The 17,250-nt window shown below is 41.7% G+C and overlaps 1 pseudogene; it reads left to right on the top strand.

Moving 5' to 3' along the window:
* The first annotated feature begins 507 nt into the window (after positions 1 to 507).
* On the top strand, positions 508 to 16,358 carry LOC103668251 (annotated as a pseudogene).
* Positions 16,359 to 17,250: the final 892 nt, after the last annotated feature.

A 17,250-nucleotide genomic window follows, 5' to 3' on the forward strand; every position in this document is an offset into this window, starting at 1 on the left:
ACAACATGCCTTAGGGACGAGGGGAGACCAAGGCCCTGGCGGAGAGGACAGGGACGGGACGGACAGGAGGAGACAGGGCAGAAGACAGGAGGCAGGTGGGTGAGCATGTAGGCAATGAAAGAAACCGAAGCCCAGAACACAAGGAGAACTGGAGCGGAGTCTGAACCCCGGGTGTCCTACCCTGACTTTCTATTCATTGGGCCATGAGAACTCTGGCTTCAGTTTCTTCGTTTTGGAATGGGGGGCACCGGACCAGACCATCGCCGAGATCCGTTCCGTATATAGCACTGTGAGATACATGCCTGATGATCAAGGAATTCACCCTCTAGGCAAACTCACAAGGGTTTGTTCTCACTTTCATATTTTCCCTTCTCTCTTTCTCCGACTCTGGCTCTTCTTTCTCTCTGACTGATCTTCCATATAGCTCGACATATGTCAGGCTGTCAACATACGGCGTATTTTGCAAACAGATAAACAGTGGCACATATGCATCCATATATTCCTGGCATGCGGATGCCCCAGCTTGGCTTTGTCAGCCTCAGCAGAAAGCATTTGGTAAGTCTCTCTCAGAAATTTCAGAACGCACGAGCCACCCGTGTAGCCTCTGACAAGTGGTTAAAATAAGTTGTTCCATGTCTTCTCTGGTGCAAAAGCCAGAACACTGCCTCCCCGCCCTTTCATTTCAAAAGCATTTAATACCAAAGGCTCGGTCCTCTCTCTCCACTCTTTGGGATGTTCTGACCAGGGGTCAAACTGCCCATGAAAGGTTCTTTTGTGTTTCCATTTGGCGGTGATTCATTACGGCCTCTGTACCAGAGGAGCAGCCCTACTAGCACCTGGGAAGGCTGCACTCTGAGACTCTTGGGTCTGTTTTGTCCACTTACAAGTAAAAATAAGTTCGTGTAGCTGGCTCTGTAAATGTCCACCCCTGTCCTTCAACACTCGCCATCTGTCCCTGCATGCCTGCCTCAGCGCCTGAAACCCACAGCTCTCTGTCTGTGAGCCTTCTCTGCTCATGCACACAGTAGGCCAAGGCGCTCCTGTACTTGCTGTCCCCAACATCCCTCAGCCAAGGACTGATGGGAAAGGGTGGGTAAATGCCCCAGCACTCTCACCCTCCGTGGATCCCAGAGTTGCCTCTGAGAAACGGGCACGATGGTGTATCCTCCTTGGCTTCCTGGCTTTTCCTGTCTCGCGCCCACCACCAGTGGCCACCCTTGGGTCGGCGTCTTCTTCCGAGGGGATCCAAATTAAGACAATCTGTAATTCCAGCTCGGGAAAAAGGTGATCAAGGATAACACAGGATCTCCTCAACCTCGGACTTTTGACTGGGGCCCGGGAGGCAACCTGTGGTTGAAAAAAGCTCCTAAATGCCACCAAAAGCTGCAGCAGGTACCAGGCTTTTGGAAATACTCTGCCCAAATTCTACCTTGTTACTTGGTCTGGTCAGAAGCTGTCCCGGCAGCTGAGTGGCCTTGTCCTGCTCTGGCCCACGTGAAAACAGGCATTGGCAGAGCAAGTGAGAGAGTTAGATTCTGCCACGTTTTCTACTCCTGTGTGGCTTCCTGCCTCCTCCCCCTTGAGATCAAATTTTGTTCCTTTTCCTTGTAGCGATTAAAATGTACCCAAACAATAAGGTGAAGGAAAATAGCAATCAAGAAAGAAAGTGGACATGACGGGTCGGCTGTTCTAATACTCACTGGAAGTTCGATGTGTACTAAATCTGAGTTAACATTTAACCGCTAAAACTTCAGGAGTCAAAGGTCATTCAACGAAGGTAACTCCAGACAGAAAGTTTAAAAAGTATCTCTATGCTATTGCCTTTTAACAAGCTACTGCAAAAGCTTTCAGGGAAATCCCAGGCAAAATTTGATTTGTTATGAGCTGAATGTGGGGAGGAAGAAATCAAGAGTTTGAGATGCGAGTGAGGCCCATTACATCTCAGCCCTTAATCCAATCAGTAAGCTCTAGGCCAGTGCTGTCCAACAGAACTTCCTGTGATGATGGAATGTTCTAGAACTACACCGTCCGATACAGTAGCCACTAGCCACATATGGCTATTAAGTACTCGAAATGTGGGTATTGCATTCAATTTGTATTATGGTTATTGAAATAATTCATTTATTGCATTATTATATGGGTTGTACAATAGAGTTTTATCTTATATTATGATTGTAATAATGGCTATTCCAGTCCCAGCTGTTTCCCCCCCTCCCCATCCCCTTCTCTTTCCTCTCCTCAGTGAAGCCCTGGCTTGAGCTCATTTTTCTGCCTTTGACCCAAGTGCTTTCTTCAGGATTGGTTTTCTGTTCTTGCCCTCCAGACCTGCTCATTGTCTACCACCTCCCAGACTTTGGGGACTCTCAGTGGGCTTGCCATCATGAGGGAAGTATAACAGAGTTGTCCATCTCCAATGTAAGCTCCTCTTTGACCTCTTTCTACTGACTCAATCTGGGGGGCAGAGACACCAAGGAAAATATGGTGACTTGCCTCAAACCTTATATCGCCTACATAGTATGTCCTTCCCTTCATACGTAGGCTTGCTCTGAATTTGTGGTGAGACCCTGACAAACTGTACCTTGTGGCACAGTGAGGCAGATGCTGGCATAGGTCCGCATGTACCCCCTTAGAGCCCTTCACCACCTTCACAAATACCGGTCAGCACCCTCACCACACCCAGCTGGCACCTCTATCTCTTTGTTGTAGGACAATCCGCAGGCTGCTAGAACCCACTTTGTCCATGCAAGGACAGCCCAAAGTGCCTAGGATCTATGCCACAGTGGGTCTCGATCCGTTGATCGTCATGGGGGGTGATGTCTGGAAATACTCCAGCTCCCTTTTCCCCTGGTGAAGACTTACACTACGCCCAGAGCAGGACTTGGGGACGTGGCTTGATACGTTGCCCTCCTTGGCTCTTCCCTTTGCAGTCGCATTTCCTTCCTGGTTTTTATGAACCCTCATCTCAGAGTCTACTACCAGGAATCCAACCTAAAACAAGTACTGCTTTAAATGAAAAAACCAAACCCTAAAATTCAGTGAAGTTTTTTGTTTTTTGTTTGTTTGGGGGTTTTTTTTTTGTTTTGTTTTGTTTTGTTTCATTTTTATTTTTATTTTTGTTTTTGTGGTCTCATTTTTAAAAAAAGCTTGTTTGGGGGCTAGGTGAAACAGGTGACGGGGATGAAGGAGGGCACTTGTGATGAGCACTGGGTAATGTAGGTCAGTCATGAATCACTACATTGTACGCCTGAAACTAATATTACACTGTATGTTAACTCACTGCAATTAAAATAAAAACTAAAAAAAAAAAAAAAAGCTTGTTTTTAGTGGGGTGAGTAGGTAGAAATGTTTTCCAATTGAATGTTTAAAAAGTATTTTGACCTATCCCTTTTCATGGTCACAACCAACACCAATGAAATTGGAAGGATCATTAGAAACTTTTAGCAACAGATTTATGCCAATAAATTAAGCAATCTGGAAGAGATGGAGGCCTTCCTGGAAACCTATAAACTACCAAGACTGAAACAGGAAGAAATTGATTTTTTAAACAGGCCAATTAATTATGAAGAGATTGAAACAGTGATAAACAACCTTCCAAAAAACAAAACTCCAGGCCCGGACGGTTTTCCTGGGGAATTCTACCAAACATTCAAAGAAGAAATAATACCTATTCTCCTAAAGCTATTTCAAAAAATAGAAACAGAAGGAAAGCTACCAAACTCATTCTATGAGGCCAATATTACCTTGATCCCCAAACCAGGCAAAGACCCCATCAAAAAGGAGAATTACAGACCGATTTCCCTAATGAATATGGACGCCAAAATCCTCAACAAAAATTCTCAACAAGATCCTGGCTAATAGAATCCAACAGTACATTAAAAGGATTATCCATCATGACCAAGTGGGATTCATCCCTGGGATGCAAGGGTGGTTCAACATTTGCAAAACTATCAGTGGCATAAATTTTATCCAGAAGGAAAAAGTCAAAAATCATGTGATTCTCTCAATAGATGTAGAAAAAGCATTTGACAAAATACAGCATCCTTTCCTGATTAAAACCCTTCAGAGTGTAGGGATAGAGGGTACATGCCTCAATCTCATAAAAACCATCTATGAAAAGCCTACAGCAAATATCATTCTCAATGGGGAAAAGCTGGAAGCCTTTCCCTTAAGATCAGGAACACGACAAGGATGCCCACTCTCGCCACTATTATTCAACATAGTACTAGAAGTCCTTGCAACAGCAATCAGACAACAAAAAGGGATAAAAGCTATCCAAATCAGCAAAAAAGAAGTCAAACTGTCTCTCTTCGCAGATGACATGATACTCTATATGGAAAACCCAAAAGAATCCACTCCCAAACTATTAGAAGTTATAGAGCAATTCAGTAATGTGGCGGGATACAAAATCAATGCTCAGAAATCAGTTGCATTTCTATACACGAATAATGAGACTGAAGAAAGAGAAATTAGGGAATCCATCCCATTTACAATAGCACCAAAAACCATACGTTACCTTGGAATTAACTTAACCAGAGACGTAAAGGACCTATATTCTAGAAACTATAAATCACTCTTGAAAGACATTGAGGAAGACACAAAAAGATGGAAAAATATTCCATGCTCATGGATTGGAAGAATTAACATAGTTAAAATGTCCATGCTACCCAGAGCAATCTACACTTTCAATGCTATCCCGATCAAAATACCAAGGACATTTTTCAAAGAACTGGAACAAACAGTCCTTAAATTTGTATGGAAACAGAAAAGGCCCCGAATCTCCAAGGAACTGTTGAAAAGGAAAAACAAAGCTGGGGGCATCACAATGCCGGATTTCGAGCTGTACTACAAAGCTGTGATCACAAAGACAGCATGGTACTGGCACAAAAACAGACACATAGACCAATGGAACAGAATAGAGAACCCAGAAATGGACCCTCGGCTCTTTGGGCAACTAATCTTTGATAAAGCAGGAAAAAACATCCGGTGGGAAAAAGACAGTCTCTTCAATAAATGGTGCTGGGAAAATTGGACAGCTACATGCAAAAGAATGAAACTTGACCACTCTCTCACACCATACACAAAAATAAACTCCAAATGGATGAAAGACCTCGATGTGAGACAGGAATCCATCAAAATTCTAGAGGAGAACATAGGCAGCAACCTCTACGACATCGGCCAAAGCAACCTTTTTCATGACACATCCCCAAAGGCAAGAGAAACAAAAGATAAAATGAATTTATGGGACTTCATCAAGATTAAAAGTTTCTGCACAGCCAAGGAAACAGTCAGAAAAACTAAGAGGCAGCCCACGGAATGGGAGAAGATATTTGCAAATGACACTACAGATAAAGGACTGGTATCCAAGATCTACAAAGAACTTCTCAAACTCAATACACGAGAAACAAATAAACAAATCAAAAAATGGGCAGAAGATATGAACAGACACTTTTCCAATGAAGACATACAAATGGCTAACAGACACATGAAAAAATGTTCAAAATCATTAGCCATCAAGGAAATTCAAATCAAAACCACACTGAGATACCACCTTACGCCAGTTAGAATGGCAAAAATAGACAAGGCAAGAAACAACAATTGTTGGAGAGGATGTGGAGAAAGGGGATCCCTCCTACATTGTTGGTGGGAATGCAAGTTGGTACAGCCACTCTGGAAAACAGTGTGGAGATCCCTTAAAAAGTTAAAAATTGAGGGGCGCCTGGGTGGCACAGCGGTTAAGCGTCTGCCTTCGGCTCAGGGCGTGATCCCAGCGTTATGGGATCGAGCCCCACATCAGGCTCCTCCACTATGAGCCTGCTTCTTCCTCTCCCACTCCCCCTGCTTGTGTTCCCTCTCTCGCTGGCTGTCTCTATCTCTGTCAAATAAATAAATAAAATCTGTTAAAAAAAAGTTAAAAATTGAGCTACCCTATGATCCAGCCATTGCACTACTGGGTATTTACCCCAAAGATACAGACGTAGTGAAGAGAAGGGCCATATGCACCCCAACGTTCATAGCAGCATTGTCCATAATAGCCAAATCGTGGAAGGAACCGAGATGCCCTTCAACAGATGACTGGATTAAGAAGTTGTGGTCCATATGTACAATGGAATATTATTCAGCTATCAGAAAGAACGATTTCTCAACATTTGCTGCAGCATGGACGGCACTGGAGGAGATAATGCTAAGTGAAATAAGTCAAGCAGAGAAATACAATTATCATATGGTTTCTCTCATCTGTGGAACATAAGAACCAGGAAGATGGGTAGGAGAAGAAGGGGATAAAGAAAGGGGGGGTAATCAGAAGGGGGAATGAAGCATGAGAGACTATGGACTCTGAGAAACAAACTGAGGGCTTTAGACGGGAGGGGGGTGGGGGAATGGGATAGACTGGAGATGGGTAGTAAGGAGGGCACGTATTGCATGGTGCACTGGGTGTTATACGCAACTAATGAATCATCGACGTTTACATCAAAAACCAGGGATGTACCGTATGGTGACTAACATAATATAATAAAAAATACTAAAAAAAATAAAAAGTATTTTGAGCCTAGCAGAATAGATCAGTGTTACCTTAAACTCTTGATAAAGTTATCTGTCCAACGATAGGTTTGTAAAGGTCCTCAATAGAAACATTTCAATCAGTAGCTCAGACCCTCAAAATATAAAAGGAAAGGGAGGGACGCTTTTAGATTCAACAAATCTTTGTTGCGGGTGTATACGGCCAGCTGAAGACATTGAAGGAACAGGGTACCCGAGCTGCTCTCGATTTTACACAATTCCAGAGGACTCTGTTAATCACACTGCTACTTTGCCAAACATACTCAGCAACACAGACTTCTTAAAGATGAAATTGGGCTCTTCAAAATCTTTTTTTAAAAAATTCACGAAAGGGCTATTTTATGACGTAGTTTCTTTATTAAGTAATAACGTATGGAACGTCTTGTCTTCAGTGCCTGGCAGCTGCCAAGACCTGAATGTATCAAACCCAACAGATCACGGCCATCCGGGAGTTCTATTAATAGCAAGATAATTTTCAAATCCACTGTACCGAGTAGCGTTTTGTTTTTTTGGTTAGGCATATAATACATTCCATATCACGTCTGGTGAGTTGTGTTTTGAGGTTGCATTTTTAAAAATAAATCAGGCTTGTTTTAAATTAGGGAAACAATAAATCCATCATTGTTTGGTATTTTGGCTTGGGATATTGTGGTACCATGGCTAATATCTAGGTTTGTGGAGCCTAAATTAAAACACACTTGTCTCTTTTATGTTCTTGTACTGTGTTTCTTGGTGTTTATCAGGAATCACAGAAGTGTAAGAAAATAGCTCTCTGGCAAGGACGCAAGTTCCAATGATCCCTTGAAGCATATTCTCTAATACGGGTTCTGGTCTATTTGGGGCATCTCAAATGAGGACCAAGAACTGCACAACATTTTCCCCTGGTTCAAACCATTTACCAAATCTCTCTCTCTCTCTTTTTCTCTCTCTCTTTCTCTCTTTGTGTGTGTGGTTTAAAAATCCTTTCCTACCACAGGGTCATAAAGCTACTGTCTGCAGTGGTTAATTTTCTCTGTCAACTCGGCTAAGCTATTGTGCTCAGTTGTTTGACCAAACGCCAGTCTAGATGTTGCTGTGAAGGTATTTTATAGTTGTGATTAGCATTTACATCAGTAGACTTGGACAAAGCAGATTACCATCCAGAGTGTATGTGGGCCTTACCCAGTCAGTTGAAGGCCTTGAGAGAAAAGTCTGAGGTCCCCAGAAGGGGAAGGAATTCTGCCTCCAAACTTCCTTCGGACTCAAGATATCAACTTCTTGCTGGAATTTCCACCCTGTCAGCCTGCCCTGCAGATTTAGGACTTTTTACCACCTGCAATCAGATGAGGAAATTCCTTAAAATCTCTCTCTCTCTCCCTCTCTCTCTCTCTCTCTCTCTCTCTCTATATATATATATATATATACGCACACACAATATATTCTTATTGGTTCTGTTTCTTTAGAAAACTGTAAAACAGATATCAGATATTCTCCTACATGTTCTTCTGTAAGTTAAGTTTGGGATTTCATAACTAACTTTTTAACCCATCTGGAATTGATTTTGTAGATATACTCTTAATTTATTATTTCTTAAGTCAATTTCACGTGCTTTGAGAAGAAGAGCTAAATGTGTCTGTTTACCAGTCCTCTTGGACTGTAAGTTTGTGTATCTCTTTAAAAGCATAAACATTTAGTTCTCACTATAGAAATCCTGATTCAATAGGTCTGAGTTGGGGCCTAAGTATGTATATTTTGTTAACACAGCAATTCTGAAGTTCTATATAGAAGAAAATAAAGATGAATATTTTTATATCTTTCTGATAGGGAACATCTGAGAATGCTATTAGAGACAAAACCATTAAGAAAACAGCTTGAGATATTTGACCATTTCAAATATTTTTAAACTGTATAAAATTATCAGTCCTAAGACAAATAAGTTCTAAGTCTCTAACGTATAACATGGTGACTATAGTTTATAATACTGCATTATATAATTAAAATTTGCTGAAAGTAGAACTTAAGTGTTCTCACCAAAAAAAAAAAAAAAAGGAAATATGTGGGGTGATGAGAATTTTTCCACGATGCACATGGGTATCAAATCATCATGGTGTGCACTTTAGATACGTGACAATTTTATTTGTCAATTAAACCTCAAACTGAAAAAAATTCATACAGAAAAGTGCATCTGTAGGATTTTTAAACTCCTATACAGCAAGCAATGCCATAAGGAAAGTTAAAAGTAGGACAAAGTAGGAAAAACGTACAAGATGTATTAAAACAATGAATATCCATATGTAAAAAGCTCTTATAAGTAAACACTGCAGTAGCAAGAGAATAGGTCAGAATGATTAAGAACGTCAGTCACAGGATCTGCTGTCTGGATTCGAGTGTTGGCCCCAGCACTTACGTACAAGATCCTGGTGGGCACATTACTGAATCTGCCTCTATTTTCACATTTCTAAAATGGGAATCATAACTCTACAAGGTCACAGTGAATGTTGAAATAGGTAATGCCTATTAAGGGCTTAGCGTAGTGACACAATGTAAGGCATCAATAAATATTAGCTTTTTAATGAAAAGAATAACACCCCCCCCCAAATGGGCAGAGGACATAAACGGGCAATTCATCAAAAGCAACAATAACAACCCAAAACCAGTAGTGATGAAACATAAAAAAGTGCCCTTGCTTATGGTTAGAAAAATACAAAATAAAAGATGGTATTATTTTTGTTGTTACCATGGATCAGATTGGCAAAGATTAAAAAAAAAAAAAAAAGACAACACCTCCGGTTGGGGAGGGTGATGGAAAACAGATTGCGCACATTTCTCCATGGCTGAGATTTAGTACCCTTGTACAGGGAAATAAGATAGCCCCCCACCACCACTTTTGAGAACCACTCACTGCCCCGGCTGCTGGCCCTCTCTCCTGTCTCCTGGACATCTGAATCCAGCAATGAAAGGGTTACCTTGGGGACTCTGCTCTATGCTGAGGTCAGTATCCATTCTGTTGCTGAATATTTTGAATATCCTCTCTGGATAGACTCTTTCTGTAGAGTATTCTTGCTATATGTCAGGGGTTGAAACATGAACACCAAGGAACTAATTAGAAAAATGCATAAAAGTCTACATATTCAGAAGTTTACTGCAAAATTGGAAACACCCTATAAGGCCTACAAGACACTTTGTTTAAATTTGTCATGGTAAATCCATACAATGTAATATTATGCACATCTTAAAATGAGGACATTAAAATGCCCCAGGATGTAATTAATGGGAAAAAAACACAAGGTACAAAATACCATGTTTAATAGCATCACTTAAAAAAATATCTAGAAATAATAAAAAAACAATCACTTTTGTTTGGGTGTATGTTTTTTCATGTAAAAAATATATATGTATATGTATACATATATACACACATATACACACACATATGTATTTATATATATGTTATTTTTTAAAAGATTATTTATTTGAGAGAGAGAGTTGGGGGTGGGGGAGGGGCTGAGGGAGAGGGAGAGAATCCCGAGCAGACTCCCCGCTGAGCGTGGAGCCCATGCAGAGCTAGGTCCCACAACTCTGAAATCATGACCTGAGCCGAAATCAAGAGTCGGACGCTCAACCAACTGAGCCACCCAGGCGCCCCTATAGATACATCATTTTTAACAGTATTTACCTGTGCTGAATTGCAAAAAATCAGCACAAATTACTCCTATCTCTATCTCTGCCCTTTTGCATTGTGACTTTGGGTCTCCTCAGATCAAAAGGTGAAGTCTGTCTCTTGACCACTTAAATCTATGCTTAGCCATGTAACTGGTTTGGCCAATGAGACATTCGCAGATGTGGTACTAGCAGAGGGGCAAAAAATGCTTGGGCTTTGCTGCTTTGCCTCTTGTTGCTGCCCTTGGAACCCTGAGGCCACCATGTGAAGAGGTGAAGAGCCTGTTCTCCAGCAAGTGAAGAGCCTGCTGGAAAGGTCATGTGGAGGAAAACTGAGGTGTTCTGGTCAACATTCTGCCAACTGCCAGCTATGAATAAGGTCATGCTCAAGCACCCAGCCCCAGCCAACCATCCAGAAGACTGCAGAGATACACTGAACCCAACCTGCCAACCACAGAATGATGAAGTAATGATCATTGCTTCCAGCCACTAACTTCTGGATTGTTCCATATATTATCTCAGGCCAGTAAAATTTGGATACTTAAAAGTTCAAAAGCAATTTTGTATAACTCTGCAGTTTCTAAACATTCACAAAGAATGTGCATTACTTTTTTTTAATTTCAATTAGCCAACATATAGTACATCATTAGTTTCAGATGAACACGCATTACTTTTTAAATCAGAAAAAAATTGCTTTTTCTATTAAAAATTTTTTTAATTACCTAAAAAATTCTTAATTAAAAAAAAACCTGAAAACCCCTACCAGATTTAAGCTGTTTGGCAGAATAATAATATTAATAACTAACAACTAAATACCACTTACTATGTCCCAGACACTGTGTTTTTACATATATTATCTTAATCTCCACAATAATTAAATTGCAAAGAATACTATCATCATTCCCTTTTTCCAGTTGAGGAAATGAAGGCCAAGAAAGGTTTAATGACTTGTCCAAGGTCACACAGCTAGTAAAATGGCAGCTCTGGGGTTGATCCCAAGCAGTGTGCTTCCCGAGTCTGTGCCTTTAACTGACCTAAGACGGACGCAAAACTATACGGAAATGTAAAAGGTAATTTCTCAAGGATTTGGTATCTGAAAGTCATAGCTGTGAGATATGAAGGATGCTCTCTCTTGGGCTCCCTAACTTCATATGACTTCATCAAGTAAATCAATTTCAGGGGTGGTTATGGTGGAGATGTGCTAGGACTCCAAATGTTCCATTTTGTTGCTTGTTATCAACTCTTACAGAGATCTGTTGAGGGAGGTGGAGGGTGTTAAACTTCTAACTAAAAGCAGGTTTGTCCATTGACAAAGTTCTTCTAATTTATGCTTTCCCTCTCCACCAAGGCTGCCAACTAGAGAGAGCTATTTATAAGGTTGTTTATCCCACTTTCTATTGTGCAAGCGGCATTTTTATGCCACACTTCCAGCACAGTTCTGCCCACACTACGGTGAGTGCTCAACAAAAGTGTAGATGATGATGACGATGCTCAGACATACCCAGCAAGTTCCCAGCAGGGGGTGGGGTGGCGGAGTACTTAAGAGCAGAACTTCAGAATCAGACCTGGGTTCAAATCCTGATGCCATCATTTATAAGTCATTGGTCCTTGAGCAAGTTAGTTAATTTCTTGATGCCTCTGTTTTTTCCTGTGTCAAAGAGAGATAAGAGGGTGGCTGTAAGGATTAAATGATATGCTTCCTGTCAAGAACTTGGCAAGAGCTCCTACTCTATCATCAGCATCAGCATCATCATCTCACCTTAAAAATAAAAAGTTTAGAAAAAACTATGACTTGATCAAATTCTATATAGTCTGTAGACTTCAGTGCCATCCAAAGCAAAAGTAGCACATCTTAACTACAGGTGACAAAACTGAAAGCCTAAAATTCTTAGTGAAAATCCTTCTTGTGGTGTTGATAGTATAAAGTCAGCACAAGATGGTGGCCTTAAGTGGTCAAACGGAATCAAGATTGGTATTCCCATCTGGAGTCACTTGATGATCCTTGCCATTTGCTGAGAGAAATTGCCCCCAAATACTGTTAGGACTTGAAGATGTGAGACCCTTTACAACTCACCATGGCCATAGCCATAGACTGTCAATGTCTGAAAACGACAGAAAGCACGCCTGGGACTGTCTGCCTTTCCTGACTGCCTCCTACGGTCATTATTACCCAACATGACGGGCTTTTGCTCTTCCAACAGACAGAGTTAATATGTCCAGTCTTAGATAATAATTCGAAGTCTGCAACAGTTAAATTGTAAACATGACAGAGTCATGTTGAGAAAAACCAAGAAACAGATTTTGTTAAATAAAAACAAATGGAATTGAAGGAAAGGTCATAGTTTTTGTATTTCTGTAACAAATGCAATCTAATGATAATCCATATCTGCTAGAATTCCTGGGTTTTTTTAAGGTTATAATTAAATTTCTCCTTGAATAATCATCTTGCACACTTTCCCTAGGGGAAACTATTTACATTTCATCATATCTTTGAAAATGTAATAGATCTCTATTTTAATCAGCCTTTCGTATTTGGATCATTCCTTGAAAAGACTGATGAACAGGTTTTTTTAAAAATACAATTCAGCAATGAATTTGACTGGTACCAGAGGTGCCGTAAGTCAGAGAAGTTTTAGAGATAGTTTTGATAATGAATGGTTATGACTCCAGAAATACCTTTGGCAGATTGATTCAGTAATGGCTCCTGATTTGTTCAATCTCCCTATAGCCATACCCTTGTGTAGTCTCCTTCTACACTGACTCCAGATTTGGCCATGTGATCTATTTGACCAATAGGATAACAAATGTGATAGAAGCAAAGATCTGAAAAGCACTTGCACGTTGGGGCTAGCCCTCTCTTGCTATTCTGGCTTTTGTTTTTTAAAGATTTATTTATTTATTAGAGAGAAAGAGAGAGAGAGAGAGAGTGTGTGTGTGTGTGTGTGTGTGTGTGTGTGTGCGCGTCTGTGCACGGGGGTAAGGGGCAGAGGGAGAGGGAGAATCTCAAGCAGACTCCTGGCTGAGCGGGGAGCCAGATGCAGGGCTCAATCCCAGGACCCTGAGATCATGACCTGAGATCACGACCTGAGTTGAAATCAAGAGTCCAACACTTAAGCCACTGAGCCACCCAGGCGCCCCTCTTGCTATTCTTAGGACTCTTATTAGAGCTGCCATGTGAACAAGCCCATCCAGGGCTACGTGACAGATGATGAGAGAAATCCATGTCTGGAACTAAAATGGCTGCTTCCAATATCCTAGCTAACTGCCGGCCAGTGTCCTAGCTAGCCCAGCAGTGGCTTGTGGACACGAGTGACACCCAGTTAAGACCAGCAGAAGACTCCATCTGACCCTAGCCCAAATTTCCAGAGCACAGAATTGTGGTTGTCATCTTAAGCCACTTTTGGGGGTGGTTATACAATGAAAGCGAACTGACCTAGTGTCCCAGTGAGAGCAGAGTTACAGCACTGGCATTAGGGCAGATGTGGGATCCCATCAGAATGATTTGCTCATAACTTGGGAGAAGCATAAAACAAGAAGTAAGCAAATATGGGTTGCTCCATCCATCCACAAACAATTATCAATGTAACGACTAAGAAAACTGGAACAAACATGGCAGAAAGTATGGGTATGCGTGGGGGCTGGCCCCTCACTACTCATTATTTGGGATCAATTGAATAATCACCTGAAATTATGAAAATTTTAAGAATAGTGAGGGCCTCCAGTTCAGCACAACTTAAAACTTAATTTGCTTGCTACTTTGCGTTTTATGCTTTGCATAAAGGTCTTGAAGCCCTTGGTAGCACCAGATCAACAGGCTCGTAAAAATGGGACTTTCTGTGTGTTTTTTCCCATCACTTTTCTTAAGTATATACCCTTTAAAATGTCCCTCAGGAAAAGGGCTCTGTGGTCACACAACTCAGTGCATACTCTTGATTCCTCTCGGAATGTCACAACATACCCTTATTTATTCCGGGGCTGCAACGTATTCGACCATGGAATCCTTTCTGTGAGTAACATAGTAAAACCTCATTAACCAATGTTTCTCAGAGCATACTTGGAGAAAACTTTTTCCTAAACTTTCTTAAAATGAAATACAACACACAAATGGAAAGGTACGAGAAGTACAAACATGTAGCATAACGAATTATTATAGACCAAACACTCCTGTAACTACCACCCAAGTCAAGAAATAGAACCCTACCAACCTCTCCACTAGACTCCTGTGTCCTCCTGGCCCATTACAAATTTCTCCCTTCATTTCCCTGACTTTACGGGAACGACTTCCTTGCAGAGTTTTATTGCTTTGCCACCTACGTATGCATACCTAAATTATACGCTTGTTTTGTCTGTTTTTGAAAGCTACATAAATGGAATTATACAGTATGTATTGGAGGGACATAGGGTAGAGCTATCTTCAACTTCAACAGGTAACGACAAACTCTTTCTCAAATTGAGGACACTAATGGACACTCCTCCCAACAGTGTGTGAGAGCTCCGGTTACTCTACGTTCTAGGTCATACTTGGTAAAGTCAGATGTTTTAATTTTTGCCAATCTATTCGATGTATAGTGGCGATTTTAATTTGCATTGCTCTGATTAGTAATGAGGTTGAGCACATTTTATTATGTTTATTGATCATTTGGATATCCTCTTTTGTGCAGCTCATGTTCAAGCCTTTTGCTCCTTTCTCTACTGAGTTTCTATTTCTTTCTCAATTTGTGGGAGTTTTTTAGTCTATTCTGGATGAAAGTTCATTGTTGGGTATAGGAGTGAGTTGCTAATATCTTCTCTTGCTCTATGGCTTGCTTTTTCTCCTTCTTAACACGGTCTTTTGTTGAACAAAATTTCTTCATGTAAATGTCATCAAATCTATCAATTGTTTTACTTTCATGCTCAGTGCGTGGTGTGTCTCCTTTAATCACACCTATCTCCCTGTCCAGCAGAGTTCTGGGGAGCTGGACTTTGAATGGTAAAGTCTTTTCTTTAGTCATTGGTACTGCTGAAAGCCCTAAAATGCAGGCCCAAAGAGAAAAGGGGAGTGGGTGGGAAGGGGAAGGGCAGAAGGCCAGGGGAGGAACACTAGGGATTGGCAGGAAGGTGACAGGGGCCCTGCAGGTAGCAAGAGGCTAGAACTGAAAACAAATTAAAGGTCACATTCACCATCCAGCTCCTCACACACGTGAAGGAAGCTGGCAGTATCGTCAGAAAGCAAGGAGACTCAATCAAGATTTGTGGGGAGAGTGGTGCACATATCGACATTGAGAAAGGAATTGTGCTGAGAATTACCACTTCGGCTGGGCCCGCCAATCCTACCTTTAAGTCCTTAGCCATGATGATTTTGACAGACTGGAAGAGGACATCAGCACAATAGCACAGCTGGCAGTAGACGCTGGTCGCCCTGAGCCTGATGGTTCCTGCTCTCAGGGTGGCTCTCTCACTGGGAAAGGTAGCTTCAAGATCAAGGAAATTCTACAGAGAGTGCAGGGGCCCAGGGCCGAGTGGCTGGCAGTATGCTTCCCAATTCAACTGAGCAGGCCGTGACAACTGCTGGCATTTGGCAACCATCACTGAGTGTGTCAGACAGACCTATCTGGTCATGGTGGAGTCACCCCAACCCCGAAGGTCATCCACCTCTCTGGTCATCCTTGCAGGCGGTCAGGAGAGGCAAAACACAGGCAGCAATCGTGGGAGCTTTGCTCACATGCGCCCATCCCTGTGCCTCGACCCTGAGCTGGAGGCACTCCCTCCAGAGCCCCATACCATTCAAGGACAGCGTGCCATTCCGCGGCCACATGGACCAAGCTGCCCCTGCTGGCAAAGCAACAGTCTCGTTTTCCTCTGATGCGTGGCCACCCTGGGTTCAGTGACACTGAATCCACTCGCCAGAGGTGAAAGGCTATTGAACAGGTTTGGATGCATCTACCGAGATGGCTCACGAACTTCCCATTCCAAGCGTTTTAGTTGGCTGCAGGATGGGGTGTCAGGGTGCCAGAATCACTAAGATACACCAGATGTCTTGGGTATAGATCAAAATTGCAAGCCCAGTGAAAGGATCTACCAACGGGCAAGCTACCACCACTGGGCCTGCTGCCAGCACTAGCCTGGTTCAGTACCTAAGCGCCAGTCTCCCCTCAGAGGTGGGTAGCATGGGAAGTGGCTAAAACAATGCAGATTCATCTAGAAGCCTTTTTGGCTGTTCACCCCTCTTGATCCATCTGGGTAGTTTCTGAACAGTCAGCAATTTCAGTTTTTAAATAGTCTGTAAATTTTGTTTCTTTACACTTTACCATAAACGTGGGATTTTTAAATTATTTTAATTCCTTTCTCCATTCAGCTGTTAGAGCTCAGTTCCATATTTAGTTTTATACGCTTCTCTGTGTTTTGTTTTATTTTGGGGTTTTTTTGCTCATGAATTTTTTTTTGTTTGCCATAGTAGAATACAAGAGTAGAATGTTAATACAATTCAGTTTAATCTGTAACGTCAGAATTTTTAAAATAAATAGTGAAAAAGTGGACTGGAAAAAAAATTTTAACCAGGTAAGGAAAACCTTTCTCATAGTTATCTTTACCATTGTTTTGTAATTACAGAAAGCTCTCGGATCTTGATACATTCTTGCTCTGGGTATCTGTTCGTTTTATTCTCCCGCGACAAAAGCTACAAGGACAGGAACATTACGTTGTACTGGTAGAGGCTGGGAATGGCCTACTGGAGGTCAAAGAACTATTTCCTGGTCTGCTACTGTACACCGGGCGCTGTGCCGCGCTGTTGACTTACGTTACATAGTTAATCCTCTTAACAGTTCTGGAGGGCAATATCATTATCCCTCTTTAAAAGTGGGGAAACTGAGGTTCACTGAGGCAAAATAACTTGAGCAAGGTCACAGAAGTCAGTCAGCCAGTCAATGGCAAAGGCAGGATCTGAACTCAGGGTTCATGGCTTTCCCACTGTAAAATGCTGCCATCCAGACTTGGCAAAGTTGCTCTGTGAAAGGGAATTATAAAGTGTTGCCTCTGCTTCATGGTAATTGGTAGGGGAAAAAAATCTTTACATTC

Source organism: Ursus maritimus (assembly GCF_017311325.1).
Source record: "Ursus maritimus isolate PB19 chromosome X unlocalized genomic scaffold, ASM1731132v1 scaffold_X1, whole genome shotgun sequence".
In the NCBI taxonomy this organism is placed as follows: Eukaryota; Metazoa; Chordata; class Mammalia; order Carnivora; family Ursidae; genus Ursus; species Ursus maritimus.